General features: G+C 45.6%; 1 protein-coding gene across 8 annotated transcripts in view; it reads right to left on the reverse strand.

Annotated features, from left to right (window-relative positions):
• Window positions 1–13,640, reverse strand: part of EPB41L2 (erythrocyte membrane protein band 4.1 like 2) — a 145,676-nt gene extending 132,036 nt beyond the window's left edge. For all 8 annotated transcript variants that reach the window (XM_080929362.1, XM_080929364.1, XM_080929363.1 and 5 more), the window contains exon 1: window positions 13,544–13,640. The gene's annotated coding sequence lies outside the window, so the exon portion shown is untranslated. The remainder of the gene's footprint in view (window positions 1–13,543) is intronic.
• Window positions 13,641–14,075: the final 435 nt, after the last annotated feature.

The following is a 14,075-nucleotide window of genomic DNA, read 5'->3' on the forward strand; positions in this document are numbered from 1 at the left end:
AGGCAGAAAAACACCTCACCTCCTTTAGTTCCCACACAAAATGTAGAACAGCAAAGGCCAGAAGGGAAGGAAGGAAGAAAAAGGAAAAGATCTAAAATAAACTCAAGCTGGAGGCAGAGAGAACACGCGCACACATAGACATCAGCTCAGAAGTGCACCAAGGGCACACAAATCTGCTTTCAGTGACCAAGACAACACTCAGATATTTATTTCAGACGCGTGACAACAAAGTGTGTCGTAAACAAACAACTTACTCAAAAAAGAATCAACTGTAAAGGCGAACCTCAGAACCATGGAGTACATAACAAGGCTTCCACATTATTTACACGGGAAAGTATATATTGCTTAGGAATTGCTTCAAAATATTATGGGCGGGCTGTGGTGAGCAGCAGGGAGCCGAGGTAAAATACACACGAAGCACTTCCCAGCACATGCATGCCGCAGCCGCGTGGGCATGGCACTGTTACTGTTCTCCGGATGAACATCCTCTAAACTCTGCAGACTGTACAAAGGGAAGCAGAGGAGGCCATGTCGGCTCAGGTCTTAAGTCCCAGCACCGGAGAACCAAAGGCAGAACAAGGGGTTCAAAGCCAGCCTCAGCTACAGCCCAGCCTGCATGGCATGAGTCTCAGTAGAAAGACTTCTGTCTTCTGTGATAATGGCATGGTAGGAACTACATCCACACACACACACACTATGGCGTCAATAAATTACATACATACATACAAAGTCCTTCAAAATCATCCATATGTTGCACAGAGCAACACAGGTCCCAATCTATAGAATGGTCTAGAATCCACCCGTCAGTCTCACAGCAAGACAGAAGTAAAGTGGCCTCGTGCACGCAGTCGCCACTCTTGCACACACACCAATCCACAGTCCTTTTCGGGACGACAGAAGTTAGGACATGCCCTCCACAGACCTCCTGCTTCCAGTGCTAAGGTGGCCCTGAGAGAGAACCAGCGTTTTCTCATTCCCACATGCGCCTAATTTAAAACACGCTTGGCATCGGGAAAATCAAGCCACAAGCTTCACTGGTGTCAATTTTAATGGCCATGATCCAAAACACAGTTCTGGCTGCAAGTGCAGAAGGAAATCTTGATTTCTTTTTTAGACAGGCTCAAGTCATTACTTGACACTAAGTTTTCCTACATATTATCTTTGTTTATTTTATGGAGGGGACGCTTTTCTTTTCTTCACTGAGAGAAGTGAAGTAAAGGAAACTTCTCCAGGAAGATGTTCAGTGGGCTGCTCCCTTTCTACTGCAGAGCAGCTAAGCAGAGAGTACCAGGCCACACAAAGGATTATCATAACAAACACAGTCTCCCAAAGCCCCCACTATGCGCACAGTCTAGATACCACCAGGGACACATTTGCTTTGCAAACACTTCTCTGAAAGCATTTGGCATCATTTCCCAATGACCCCACAGTACCAGACTTCCTTGTTTTTTCAGTACTATTTCAAAACCTTGACACATTTATTGAGCTATTTTTGGAAGACCTCGTCTGTCTACCTTCAGGGCTCATGATGCAAATATATAAAAGCTACAGGACATCCCTTTAGCTACAAAACTTGGCAGGCTTCCTGGGTCTCCAGGAAAACTCCAATTAGCTACTTTATTAGCAGCAGAGGAGTAGAAAGGAGAAGGAACCACTGAACACAGGAGCCTGGCCAGGCCGGCTGCCCATTACTGCACTGCTGACTGGCTTCCATTTAACCTCTTCCTGGCTTGCCTTTCTTACCTGTCAGAGCTACTGAACAGAACTTTAAAAAAAAAAAAAATCTTAAAAGTAGAATGAGAAAATGTTCTAGAAATTTCTTTTGAAAAAAATTAACTTTAAAATAAACAGATGATTTTAAGAATTAAAGACGCATGCAGAGCACACATAATCCCAGCACTAAGAGGGTTGAGGCAGCTCTGGGCTGCCTGGGAGGAGGGAGAGAAGTCAGTCAGTCAGCACATAGCTTTATACCGTCACCAAGAGAGAAAAGGGCTATATAAGAAAACATGGCCCAAGAGACTGTCTTTGGAACCTACCCAGTGACACTTTTGAAAGGTTTGGGTTTTTGTTTTGTGTTTTTTTTTTTGTTTGTTTGGTTGGTTGGTTTTTTTTTTTTTTGGATTAATTTTTTGCTATTTTTTTCTGTTATTGTTGTTGTTTGGTTTATGTGTGTTGACATCTTGCGTCTACGTGAGGGTGTCAGACCCTCTAAAACTGGAGTTACAGACATTTGTGAGCTGCCATTTGGGCAGCTGGGAATCGAACCCCTGGGTCCTCTAGAAAGCAGCCGGTGCTCTTAACCTCTAAGCCATCTCTCTCGCTCCAGGTTTTGTTTTTATGTGAAACAGGATCTCTGTAGCCAACGCTAACTTAGAACATACTACGAAGCGGAAAATGCCCTTGAATAGGAATGCTTCTCTACACCTGTCTTTTCCCCTTCAGTAATTTGTACAAGTCTGTGCACTCACTTTATAATTTTCCAAATCCTGTATTAACTACTTAATGTCTGTCTCTAGGTCACTCTAAAAGGTGTATTCGCTTCCAACTTAGGCCAAGTAATAGAAATGAAGCGAGAGTTGGAAACAACTGTGCATCTCATGTACAGTCGATCGAAGGGTTAAAAGTCTACACAGCAACTCAGTCGTTACATTGTGGGGAGACACTGTACTATTTAGAACATGCACTATCCTCTCAGAAAAGATAGCGTTTGAAGTTATAAACGTCTGAAACCCACTGGGCAAGCTAACACAAACCACACACTCGTAGCCATTAGCCTTTCCTAGACAGCCTGGCCACACTGCCTCCCCTACACCATGCTTTACTTGATCCCTTTTGTGTCCAACATCCCCAAAATCCACTCACAAAAGCCCTTAACATCCTGTCCCGCAAAACTGCTTACAGCTTACCCAGCAATGAAGATTTTCACTCTACAGTATGGTTGTTCTAATCCCCAAATAATATTCAAATGTATATGTGGTACTGCGCATCAGTCTAAAGGCAGACAACTTAAGAATGTGTTGTTCTAATGAGACTCTCATTTGAAAGGTACGTATGCGGCAAATCTGCTCCTGTGTTTTGTTTTAAGTACCTAAGATAGCTAATCTCTAAGCTGATACTAAACTGTCCTGGAACAAGCTCACAGTGTGTCTGTGTGAAACGAGTCTCCTGACCTCTTCTAAGGAAGAGCTGTTCTGTCAGAGCACCATCACCCACTGAAACTCATCCATCTGATTTTTCTACACATATACATATAACTTAAGTCTGCAAATGGAATACAAAAAGAAATTTATTATGGCTGCAATAAGTACACATTAAATACCACAATAATCCTCTGAATTTTATCTGTAATCAACATAAAACCCTAAATCCAGACAACTGAACATAGGTTAACTTCTACTCTTTCCTTAGTAAACTATCAAGAAGAAAATAAACATTACAAACAAGAGGGGAAGTTAGGGGTTGGGCAGCACTTACCTTTAATCTCGGAGCCTGAAGCAGGGCTACTGAGAGTTCAAGGCCAGCCTGGGCTAAGACCTGGTCTCAAAACCAAAACAAATGGGGGGTAAGTAGGTGGAGAAGAGATGTGCAGCCTGGCTCCCGGCTGCCTTTGGATGACTCAAAAGAAACCTCAGGACTGCAGGTTCCAGGACCCTCTGGGGCCTGAGGCTTGACAATGAGCTAAATGAAGACTTGGGCTGAAAAACATGTCCTCAAGCTCTTTGGGAAAGTGATCTCTAACTCAGAATCTGATGCAAGCCATCAAGTGAACAAGGCAGCCTATCTTTAGACATACCTGGGTCTGGAGAAACCGACCTCCCATTTAGAATTTCTTGAGCAATTGCTAGCTGAGCTTGCGTGAAATCAGAGTTAAATCAAGAAACAAGTGTACAGGAAACACAGAACCCAGGAACAAAAGATGGTTAGAAATTCCTAAAGTACAGTTATCTATAGAGAGGCTCCAGAAATGAAGCCCAGGATGAGAGGGCCCAGAAAGGATGGGGGAGGAAGAGTGAGGAGCTAATCTTAGTCGCTCTGCAAGCCTGAGTGACTAAGCTCCACTCCCAGGTACACACGCGTGTGCACACACATGGGGTGATACCTACTGTCCCAGGACAGGGAGACAGGCGGATCTCTGCAGCGCCCTGCTCAGTCTAATATACAAGCTCAGGACAGAGAGAGACCCAGTCCACAAAGTGGACAACAATTCCCGAGAACACCTAAGGCTGACCTCTGCTTCCTTGTGCATATATGTAGAGCTGCACGCTTGTGTTCACTCACAGGCATGTGCGCACACACACATCTGAACTAAAGGATGATACCAGGAACACCATAAAACAGATGTTTCACACTGCTTTTCTTTCTAAGTCAAGGAATGGAAAGGAAGAGTGTGTCTTATGAGAAGAGATGAAAACAAGCTAACTCTAATCAAGATGTAAAGTAAGTAGCCATAACAAGAAACTGGGGTGGACAGACATCAGCAAGACTGCATAGTCTTCTCGAGTGTTCCCACAATGAAACATCACCTAAAGCAGCTCCTGGTGTACAAAAAAATACCTCCACATGAGCCGAGGAAACCAGACAGTGGCTGTTAAATGTCTGTGGAACCAAGTTCCTCACTCCCAGCATGTACTGTTCTCTTAGAAAATACAGAAGACTTTAACAAAAAAAAAATGAGAAGTATTTCATCATTTTCTTCAAGAAACAGCATAGCTGTGTTTCTTAGAGACCAAACACACCAAAAAACAAAGTCAGGAATATTGAAAGCAGCAGCCACGGGGAGCTGACAGTTGTCGGGGTTTGGGCACTGACCTACCCACTGTTTCCCTGTATCCCTACAACATGCCTGATGTTCTAGACCATGCCAAAGTGCTCTCAAGGGTGCCATTTCCACTGTAAATTAAATAGCAAACGTGTGAAACCACATGAAGAAAAAAGCTGGTGGGGAGACGAAGAAAGCCACACTTCATTTTTAGGGTTTAGACTCTGGCACAGTTTGCTAATGCTGGAAAAGCAGGCAAGATGGAGGCCATTCTCTACTTGAGTAGGAAGTTAGCTCTGTAGTGCACTTGCAGAACATGCAGCCCTGCTTCAATCACAACAGAAGTGAGAATCACACAACCCAAAGCAGTGCCCAGTCATGGGATACTTGTTACTCAGAGCTTCTAGACCACATGGTAGAGAAATGGGGGGGCACAAGAGCTTCTAGACCACATGGTAGAGAAATGAGGGGGCACAAAGCCATCAAGGAAAGCGAGCCTATCTTGAAGTCCAGTTCTTAAGCGCAGCATCAAATAACTTAGGAAACTACTGGCCCCAGTGGACAAAACTAGCATCCAGCCAACACGTCCACTGGGTGTCCTGAGTAAGTCAGCCCTGACCTTCATCTGTAAAGAGAACTGCACATCACACCAACATGTGTAGATACAGTCCAGTCTTCCTCCTTTTTGGTTTGGTTTTCTGGGGCCTGCTTCTCTCTGTCTTTTCTAACACACTGTTATTGACTGAGGACGATTCTGCCCTTGATTATGTATGTACACGTAGAAAGAAGGCTGCCCCTAAGGCTGAATAAGCCCATATGCTCTGTAACAGCATCAGAAGCTCGAGGGCCACAGACCTGGAATGTGGCTCAGTGGTAACAGCACTCGCAACCAAGCCTGAGGGTTCATCCCTAAAGCTCACAAGCCTTAACTCCCACGAGCTGTCCTCTAACCTCCAGTGTTCCTGCAAATGGTACGTGCAAACCTACAGACATAAACACAAACCCTCACACAAAGCAAATAAGGGTAAAAGCAAAACCGAACAAAAGCTATTAAATAAAAGCCTACCCTATGGAATAATCTCACAGAAATAGGAAAGAGAAAGGGAACTGGGTCATTTTTCTAGCTCTGATTACAAATCAAAGAGAATACGAGCCCAGGGATAACTACACACAGGGATGAACAGAGCAAAGCTCACACTGTGCTCAGCACACAGGACAATCAAGTTTCTTCAACAAAATGCACTGGAAGGAATAATAAGAAATAAAGAGATAACTAAATCTTAAGGGCCACAAAGACTAACTATGTACAAATCTTAGCTGCATCCTCATACAAAGAAATTTCTTTTTCAAAAATTGACACTTGAAAGACTAGAAAGATTAGTGGTTCAGAGCGCTTGCTACTCATGCAGAGGACGCAGGCTCCAGTCCCAGTGCCCACAGAGGGTCACGACTGTAACTCTAGTTCCAGGGGATCCACCCTCCCTTTCTACCCTCCACAAGGACCAGGGTCCCATGAGGTACATACACACATGCAGGCAAAACATTCATACATATAAAATAAGTGGTTTTAAAATGACATTGATTAAATTGACACTAAACTAGTTGGGTATGGTGGGTGTATAATATAATCTCAAAGTTGACCCTGGAAGCAGGAAGATCACAAGTTCAAGGCCAACTTGGGCTACATAGTGAGCACCTGTCTCACAGCCTCCCACTTAAGAACATCAAAGGCCATGGGGCTAAGGAGGTGGCTCAGCAGTTAGGAGAACTTACTGATCTTCCACAGCACCTCAATTTGGAGCACAGAGACTGTATCGGACAGTACACAATTACCTGTAACTCCAGCTGCAGTGGACTTTCACAATGTCTGAGCCTCCAAAGACACCCACACACACTGTGCACATACTAGCATGAAGGCACACACACAAACATGCACTTAAATACATCCCCAATTTAGAAAGGAAAAAATGAGGAATCAAGACTTTAATGCTGACGGACAACTTGGTAGCTTTAAGAAACATTCGGGATAATGATGGCATTCCAATTAACATTATAAAAGTATATTGTCATCTAAAACTGAAAATGAAACGAAAACCACAATCAAAACAACACTGAAGTTTTTCCGAGGGCTGGAAGCTCATCGGCAGAGTTCATGAGGTCCTAGGTTTGATGCCAGCGGTACGTAAATCAGGGCTAATGGCTCGTGAAGCCCTGAACTTGAGAGGTGGGAGCCGGAGGAACAGAGGCTCAAGTTCATCTTGGTCTACACGGTGAGCCTGGGGTACATGAGACCTTGTCTCAAAAAAGGTTGTTTTTGGAAGTGCAAAGATACAGAAACTAGGACTTAACCCCATATCAAGCTGCTGCCTCAAAATGTAGACTTTGGTTGCTCCAGTAGTGATCAAAACGACCAAATAACCAGATAATTGGTTCACTGTGCCCAGAGGTGCAAGAGGTGGTCAGACGTGATAAGCATGCGATCGTCTCTGGCTCTGGCCGTCACGTGACCACCATCCTTCAGCTGCACTGCTTGCCTATATGATCTCCACTTCCTCTCCCCAAACACTGCGATCCCTGCTACCACTCAGAAAACTGCCCCACCGACGACTCTGCAGTCTGAACCGATGGGCTGGTGCAAAATGAAACAGAAAGGATGAAATGAAAAAAAACGTCCCTTTAAAAGGCCAAATACAAATCAGGCGTGGCTGTGGGCTATGGAAGTCTCAAACTAAGCTTCAGAGAATGAAGCAGGTTATTTAACAGTGAGTGAGGAAGTCTAGAACCAAACCAGAAAGGCAACAATTCCATACATCATTGCTGAGGGCTTACTGCACAGTGGACATTCACCAACCTTGTCCCTGAAGGTGACCCAAAAGTAGCACTTCACAGAGGGAGAGGCCCAGGAGGAAGGGAAGCCCCTACTGTAAGCAACACTCACTGTAAGGTCACAGAGCCTCACCTTTTGTCACCTGTGACCGCTGTTAAATAAATGGAGAATAAATCCAATAGTTGGTTGCACAGTGCAAATGAAGGGGTCCCCAGAACCTCCACATCAGGTATTTACAGTAGATTCGTCTCAATGGCAAAATTACAGTTATGAGGTAGCAACAAAATAATCTATGGTTGGGGGGTCACCACAGCATCACGAACTGTGATAAGGGGTCCAGCGTTAGAAGGCTGAGAACAACTGCTCTAGAGGTAACATGAAAAGAAAACGGGGAGCTGTTCTGTCTGGTAGAGGCAAATGGAACCAGCATTACCACTGTCCTCCAAGTGTCCCACCCAAAACAAAAGTATTTATATTAGATTTCTGGTTTCACAATACTGGCAGATAGTTTAAAATTAAACACTACACTGGGGGACTGTATGTCTGCAGGTTTATTTCACACGTAATACAAGGTACTGAATCTATAAAGGTTACATTTTAGTGTGTCATTTTCCAGAGCTTAAACAACCAGTAAAACACCCACTTACTAAGAGCCTTATTTCAACAACCTTACTTCAGCTACAGAGAAAAGGAGTTGTTAGACAGCATGTGAACACTTCACACTCAGGATCCCTTACCTCCACATTCTTCCCATCTTGTTAAAACCAGATCCCAAGAGCTTCACCACATGCATGGCACTTTGTGCATTATTTTTAAAAGGGGAGGGGGCAAGATTAAGTTAACAGTTTTGTAAAAGTTTTAAAAAATATAAAGATACTGTACTAAAAGTAGTTTTTAAAAGGCATTCAAAGAATAAAAAAAATCCCAGCCCCATATCAGACTCTGCTTCCACACAGATAACTGGTTCCTGAAGACTGCAGAAAATGTGCTTACCACAAGCAACACACTAGCTCTTTTCATAACCGAACAAACAACTCTCACAGATGCCAGGCACTACGTGAAGCATTTTATAAACACTGGCTCATTTAATTCTCATATCTCTCTATGAAATAGGTAGATTTTCACACACACACACACACACACACACACACACACACACCATTAAAGAAATGGCTTTGTAAAATATTTTGCCCAACATCCCTGGCAGAACAACAGCCTAGCCACCAACCAGCATGGGCATGTTAGTGGCCTTCTCTAATCACAGTTCTACCCCAAGAAACCTGCAAAGAAACAAAAGCTGTCATTAAGGAAATAAATAGAGCCTGGGAGGGGAGGAGAAAACAACTGTGTCAAAGTAAAATCACACAACAGAAACAACCACACAACAGAAAAAGAGAACAGTGTCTTTACGACTCTGACTTCCTCATCTCCAGCATTTAAGAACCAGGTCGGGGATACAGTTCAGCTGTACAGTGTATGCCTGGGTCAGTCCCTGGATGTTAGAGGTCCTCCTAGGCCACATTACCATGTTCAAGGTCACCCTTGTCTACACAAAAGCTTGTCTCATACAACAGTAATTATTACCTAAAAATAAGTGCTGAATTAGATCCACAATCTAAAACCTCTTCTGATCCCCCAAATAATCTCATATTCCAATTTTGTCTTTCTCTGTGTTCCCTTGGTCTCTTTCACACACTCGCTCAAATACAAACATACCTTACCAAACATCTTACCACAGCCTGAGGCATACTCCAAGCAACACATTCTCACTAAGCTCTCAACCCTCAGGTCAAGACTGTAAATTAAATTGTCTAAGCATAAGCACACATCTGAGGTCATGGATGTGAGTGTGTGTGGGTGTGGGTGTGGGGGGGTGTGTGTGTTATTAAAAAGTAACCTCTTTGGATAATGGGGGTAAAAAACAAAGAACAGTAGCAAATATAAATCATATCTAAATACCTTCAAACTACTGAGCTGTAGGCACACACTGTCAAAGATGGTGATTCTAAACAGTGAGTGAAGTTGGCACTGCTGTAAAACCCTGATGGGGTCCGCTCCAAAGCTCATCCAGAGACCCAGAATTAGGGTTTAAAAAACATGCCTGGATGGTAGAGGAACCTATATGCCATATTTTTAGGTCACCTAAGAAGGTGCTAAATAAAAACATTCCAAAATGGGGAAGGGATCATTTATCTGAACAAAGTATACTTAACAGCACTGAGTATATGAAACTAAATCAAGGTTCATCTGAGGGGAAAACCCTAAGAGTATGAAGGCACACATCTATAAAGACCTGACTTAGGATCGGAGATGATGCTAAAGACCAAGCTGTGAACTCACAGAAATCTGCTGGACTCTGCCTCCCAATGGGATTAAAGGCATTAAAAATATACTCCAGAAGGTTGGAAGGATTGCCCAGTAGTTAAGAGCACTTGCTGCTCTTGCAGAGAATTCAGGTTTGATTTGATTACACCTGCGTGTCCCTCCAGTTCCAACAGAACCAGCACCCTCTTTTGGTCCGTGTGGGCATCAGACACCCACATGGCACACATACATACATGTAGGGCAACATAGTCACACACATAAAACTTTAAAAATACACCACACAAAAAGGTTCAGTGAACTAATTTTCTACTATTGATTCCCCATCTATCAGATATATGTAAAACGTGTGTTGCGTGTATTTCCTTCTATCTCATATAAAATACATGTCACCTTATAGAAAAACTACCCTCAAAAAGCTGTAACTGTGGGTTTTTTCAGGCTGTGTTACAGTTTTCTGATTTCCTTTCTAGCCTACTTGTGACCTCTAAGCAAGTACAATACTCACAGGTGTTATGGTGGCCATGCCTATAGTTAATGACACACAGCAGTCACTCTTAGATTTTAGTTTGGGACACTGCCCAGAGAGACAAAAGATAGAAGTCTTATGACTCTCCAGTTACTGGTCTGTGCTAAAACATGGTCCTCTCAAAGATTGCTCGTCTACAATCTGTGAGGGAATCATATGCAAATCCCCTATTTATTAGGCCTTCCAGAGAAGCTAGAAATGTTTGTGTAAAAACGGGGAACGGGACAGAGCTAAGGGTACATTTGCTGACTCTTAAAAGTTCAGCCCTGAGACTCCAAGATTCTATAAAAGAGCAGTAAATTAGGGTCTAGCTAGTATGTGCTAACTATGGAAAGCCAGAATAAACATTTACTTGAGGCTTTTAAATTTGTGAGAGTACCCAGTGGTTAGGTACAGCAACTCTAATCTGGAAAGAAAACAAGAAAACCAAGCAAATGTTTCTAAATAAAGGTGGGGTGGACAGGCACATTTCCTTTGTCTCCTACAATAAACACTTCAGAAAAGCAACACTGGTGGGATGGATCTCTAGAAACTTCGGTTGCTTTAAAAAAAAAAAAAAAACCTATCAATTCATATTTTTCAAGAATGTCTACCCACAGCTATCTTGGTTCAAGCAAAGAAAAGAGCCTTTGCCTCGCTGTGGGAACAGAAACAAAACACACATCTCCCACTATGTTAAGTATGAGCCCTGCATTCCTAAATACTATGGCAAAGATGCAGCTTTTGCAGGTCGCCAGCCACGGCATGATGGGGTGAGGATTCCGAGCAGAGCACAGAATATCGCGCTACGGAGAAAATCTACCAATAAATACCTTAGTTGAGGGTTGCTTTCTCGTCAAAACTATTTTTAGTTGAAAGTGTGTGGTTGAGTAGCCCACGTGGATAAGGGTCTGATTTTTTTAAACCTCTATTTTTTACATTCTGGTCACTGGTTGGGTTTTTCTCAATTCTTTAGAACTGGTGGTTTGGAAGGAGTAAAACCACAAGAGCATTACATCAAAGAGCAGAAGACTCGGGGCAGCTGAGCGAGAAAGCTGGGTCCTCACAATCTAAGATGGGTCCTCTCACCCAGAGCCACACAAAGCATGGTGTACACTAACAAGCGTCCTAAAGCCATGTCTCCAGGTCTACCAAACTTCTGAGGCCCCTCACTTTCTGTCCACACTTCTCTTGGGATAGGTGGTGGGTACCCACTCAGATTCTTCCCGGAAATCTCCAGACGGGCGTCTAATGGGGCCCAAAAATGCGGATTTTAAAGATATCAGTGACCGTAAAGCATCCAGCAGTGGTTTACTTTCTTACACAGAATACCAAACGCATCACTGAAAATCTACTGAGTGGTGTTACATAATGGCACGGCTTCTGATCCTTTTGTGACAATCGCCCTCTAATTAGACGTCAGGAGCTTTGAGGGTTGGTAGCTCCATCTACCCACACTTTTTCTTTTCTTATACACAGTGCCCTACTTCTACTAGAGGTAGATGCCTGAAGAACTGTTAGGACAAGGTCTGTCTTAAAGGGAGTTGTTTCCAGAGAGACTGTGCTTTCCCACTGCTGAGCAGCCTCCTCTTCTCAACAGGCAGTTTGCAGTCAAGACCATTGCTGACGTCAGTAGGAATTCTGCCCCAGAACTGAAGACAGAATAGGATTAAATTGGGCAAAAACTTCACACACTGCTCCAACTCCTCCAGTTCTCCAAAGGGTACAAAGGTTTGATAATGGCTCTCAAACCAAGTTATAGAAATGGTGGCTCCAACACCAACAGGTGACATAGCCTCCCTCTCTCTCTCTAGAAGTTAATGTCAAACAAGCGCTTACCAAGATAACATTGCAAGGTAGCCTACCAGTGGCTGCAACAGCAAGCCAGAGATTTCTCAGAGCAGGAGCCGGCAGGCAAACTGAATAGCACAGGAAAACCTGCACAAATACTGAGACTTCTAAACCCCATCTCCCACGGCCAAGAAATCAAGTTTCCCTCAAATCCGCGGGAATGTCTGACAGGGTAGACTGAAATGTTGTCAGTGCATAGTTATAAGGCAATGAAGAATACAAAGATAATGTACTCCCACCAAAGGGGGAAGGGGGACTGAAGAAAAATAAGTGGAGAAAACTGAGACCGTTTTTTGTTTTGTTAGCTAATCACAGATACAAGAACATACTGCCCTGCACACCCCACATTTCACATGCAACAAAGTTCCAGAAACAGAGATCAACTCTTGATTCCCAAAGGAGGGAATATATGTACAACTCCCCGAGATACCACCTTGCCTATCACACACCCGGGGACCTTAAAAATCAGGGACAGCTGTTCGGGTGACAGATTTACTGAAGGGCTTCCTTATTTTGAAAGGAAGGCTCGGCTCCACATAGACCACTCCCCAAAATAAAACACTGGGGAAAGGGGGCGCTCTTCTAACTTTACCCCAAGTAAATAAATAAAACTTGGCCCCGCCTGAGGCTGGCGTCTGGGGACTTAATGACTAACATCCACCGCAGACGTCTGGGGTTGCAGATGGGGGATCCTGGGACGCCACAAACTCCGTTATTTCCTCCTCTTAGCCCCTGCCCTGCAGCTCACCTAAACTGCTCCCACCCCTCAGCTGCCAGAGCCCGGGAAAAAAAAAAAAAAAAAAAAAAGGAAGCCATCGGGTCGGTGGCTTGTTGGCCGGGCTGGAAGGCTCGCAGCAGAAAACGTGCGAGCATGCCTGCAGCTCCAGCACGCACAGCCCGTGGCGGGGGCGGAGGGTCGCATACCCGCGTGGGCCCGACCCGCGGCGCGCGTGGGGCTGGGTGGCTGGCGCGGCGCCCTCCCTCCCGGACTCCCGCAGATCCCACGAGCGCCGCGGGCCTGCGTCCCGCGACCCCCGGCAAGGAGGGCGCCAAAAGCCCCTGGCACCCGGGATGGAGCCATACGCCTTGGCAGGGCCCCGGCGTGTGAGCCCGGGGACAGCGCCGCGGTCCTCAGCCGGGTAGGAGCGAGAAGGGCCGCAGCCGCCCCCTCCCCCGCCCGGGATGGCCGTCCGGGCTTCCTGCCGGGGTCGGCTTCCCGCCTGCAGCGTGTCGTGAACACCGCCCGCCACCCGAGGCCCGCTCGCCTCCTTACCCGGACACCGACCCTCTCGAGCTTGCTCGCCCCAGGGACGCGTCCGGCTCCAGCCTCAGACGCCGGTCCTCCGCGCCCGCCGCCTCCACCCTCCGCCGGGTTTCAAATTGAAATTCCCTGGCTGGGGCCGTCAGAGAGCTCGCCGCGCAGGCCCCGCCCCCTCCTGGCGGAAGCCCCGCCCAACACGCCCCGGGCGCGGAAACCCCCACGGGCAGGCCACGCCCCCGCTGACGAAGCCACGCCCCCGGCGCCGGGTGGCGTGGGAGGGGGGCCTTCCCGAGGGGTTCGCGCAGCACCGGGGCCCAGTGCCCAGCCGCAGGGGTGCGTTTCGCCCTCGGAGCGACCCTGGAGATAATGGCAGCCAGTGCACGCGTGCGAGGCGTTCTTTCTTGAGAATCCTGGCCTGAAATGCCCTCTCAACTTCTAAAAGTTCTTTTTTCAGAGAGCTTTCACTGACCAAACCTTCACTGGGTGCCTATTTCGTGGTAGACGGTAAAGCAGGTCCAGGAAACCGAAAAAGGAAAGCTGGGTC

Source organism: Micromys minutus (assembly GCF_963924665.1).
Source record: "Micromys minutus genome assembly, chromosome: 15".
Lineage (NCBI taxonomy): Eukaryota > Metazoa > Chordata > Mammalia > Rodentia > Muridae > Micromys > Micromys minutus.